Source organism: Dromiciops gliroides, chromosome 3 (assembly GCF_019393635.1).
Source record: "Dromiciops gliroides isolate mDroGli1 chromosome 3, mDroGli1.pri, whole genome shotgun sequence".
In the NCBI taxonomy this organism is placed as follows: Eukaryota; Metazoa; Chordata; class Mammalia; order Microbiotheria; family Microbiotheriidae; genus Dromiciops; species Dromiciops gliroides.
In genome coordinates this window covers 132,200,242-132,203,377 of record NC_057863.1, presented here as the reverse complement: position 1 = coordinate 132,203,377, position 3,136 = coordinate 132,200,242, and positions in this window count along the sequence as shown.

Genomic DNA, 3,136 nt, shown 5'->3' with positions numbered 1-3,136 from the left:
TTTATAGCTAGTGTTTCTGGTAAAGGCCACATTTCTCAAATATATAGAGAACTGAGTCAAATTTATCATAATACAAGCCATTCCTCAACTGATAAATGGTTAAAAGGTATGAAGAAGTAGTTTTCAGATAAAGAAATTAAAGCTATTTATAGCCATATGAAAAAATTTTCTCAATCACTATTGATTAGAGAAATGCAAATTAAAATTGCTCTGAGGCACCACCTCACAAATATCAGATTAAAAATAATATGACAAAAAAGAAAAGGAAAATGATAAATGTTTTAGAAGATGTGGGAAAATTGTAACACTAATACATTTTTGGAAGCGTTCACACCTGATCCACCCATTCTGAAGGACAAAACTGTGCATACCTGTCAATCCATCAATGACACTACTAGTTCTGTATCCTAAAGAGATCATGAAAAGTGAAAAAGGATCTATATGTACAACAGCTCTTCTTATTGTGGCAAAAATTTGGAAAATTGAGGAAATGCTTATCACCTGGGCAATGACTGATCATGTTGTGGTATATGAATATAATGGAATAGTATTGTGTTATAAGAAATGATGAGTAGGCCAATTTCATAAAAACCTGGAAAGACTTAACATGAACTGATGCTAAGTGAAGTAAGCAAAACCAGGAAAACATTGTACATCATAACAACAATATCGTGTGATGATCAACTATGATAGACTTAGCTCTTCTCAACAATAAAATAATCAAAGATAATGTCAAAAGACTCAGAATGGAAAATGCTACCCACCTCCATAGAATGAACTATGGAGTCTTAGATCAATTTGAAGTATATTATTTTCATTTGTTTTCAATTGTTTTTTCCCTTTTGTACTGATTCTTCTTTCACAACATAACTAACGTGGAAATTTGTACATGTAAAATCTTTTGCTGCCTTTAAAAAAAGAAATTGTTTATTTATTTGTTTATTTATTTAAGTATTCAATTTTTGTTTAGATAAGATTTCCAATTTCAAATATTTTCTCCCTCCCTCCCCTCCCTGCCCCTCTCCCTTAGACAGCAGGTAATCTTTCTTATGGAGGGGGAAGGAGAGAGTTAGAGGGAGAAAAATTTTGAACTCAAAATTTTATAAAAAGGAATGTTGAAAACTATCTTTGCATAAATAATTAGAAAAATAAAATACAATTGAGTCAAAGAGAAGTTGCAACGAAGCAAATTTAGACATGATTTGGGGAAGGGAGTAAGTATTCCTATAGTGCCTATTATGTGAAAGGGACTGTGCTAAACATTTTTTACAAATATTATTTCATTTGTTCCCTATTGTTGTTTTTATCCTTCTTTTAGAGTTGAGTAAAGAGAGGCAAACAAAGGTTAATTGACTTCAACAGGGTCACACAGCTACTAAGTATCTAATTCTGAATTTCAACTCATGTCTTTCTGACTTTAGGAGTAGGGCTCTATTCTCTGCACTATCAGCTACCACTGATGAGGAAAGGTGAGGAGGGAACATACAAAAAAAAATTGACCATATCCAACTGATGTATGCTGCTAGTGCAGGAAATGCATCTCCCCCCCTTTATTAATGTATGAACTATCTGGTCACTTGTGATGTTGTAGTATGGATAGTTTTCTAGGTATGACAAACTATAAGACTACTGTGTTCCCCACTAGTTTTTAAATTATATAATAGTAGAACAACATAGTTTGGGAGTCAGGGAACTTTCTCTCAAATCCCAGCTTTTTTATCCCTTGAGGAGTAGGATGTGAAGGCTTAGAATATGATATTCTGAAAAGCAAAGTGGTTGGATTAAAAACAAGAATCAAATCCCCAGCAAAATTGATCATAATCTTTCAGGGGAAGAATGGATATTCAATGAAATAGAGTACTTTCAAGCATTCCTGATGAAAAGATCAGAGATGAATAGAAAATATGAGATTCAAATGCAAGACTGAAGAAAAACATAAAAATGTAAACAGAAAAGAAAAAATAGCCTATTCTATAACATTAAACTGTTTACATCCCTATAGGGGAAGATAATATTTATAACTCTTAATTGTGTTTATATAAGGAAATTTAGAAGGAGTTAACATAGAAGTTGTGGGTGTAAATTGACTTTGATGAGCTGATATAAAAAATTAAGGGGTGCAAAAAAGATATCACTTAAAGATGCACAAAAAACTTTATTACACTGGGTGGGGGAGAGAAGGAAGGTGGGGTGAGGATTTATTGAACTTTCCTCTCATCAGATTTGTTTCAAAGAGGGAGTAACTTACATGTTCAGTTGGGTATAGAAATCTAATTTACCCTATAGGGAAGTAGGAAGGAACTAGGACAAGAAAAATGATGGGGACTTCTAGAAGTGAGGACAGATTGATTGAAGTGGTAGTGAGAAACAAAGTTTTGTTTTTTTTTTCCTCAACACCACAAATTAGTCATGATGCATACCCTATAGGTAAAAATGAACAACAAAACTGTGTGATAGTAATGTGCAAAATAATATTAAACCTTTTGGGGGGGGGAGGTTTAATAATCTTTTAAAAGAGTCTCCAACATTCAATAATTGTTTGCATATAAACAGCAACTTAACTTTTCACAAATTGTTTTTGAGTGTATAGTAACTTAAAGAACCTCTGGTATGAACATAGACCCACTGGAGGAATAAGAAATAATGCCAAAGAACCACTGGATCAAAAGCCACAAAATTGAAGTTGCCTCAATGAGAAGAGTCTGTTCTGTCCTGGGAGCAGGCAGGTTCCAAAAGCAGATTGTTCTAAAGGAGCATGACAGTTTGGGAAAGATCAAATTGAGCAGATTACTATTATAATATAATTATTCTGTAACAGTCAGAAAAAATTTGTGTCTAATGCTGCCAACCTATCAGACAGCATTTTAATTGTAGGGTAAACCAAGAATTGAAGAATGTGCTTGTGAAATAACCTGAGAGTACTCAAAATTACAATGGAGTAGAAGCAGTTTATGATAGCTTTAAATCTAGGCCATATGGTTTTGCAGCTGGGCATAACAAAATTTTAATATAGGATTCTCTAAGGGAGTTTTCCAGCTTCATAATTTAACCATGAGGAAGCATTGAAAAGCACTCATTGGGGAATTCACCACGCTTATCTATGGTGATCACAGAGTTCACTGAAGGATAGAAATGC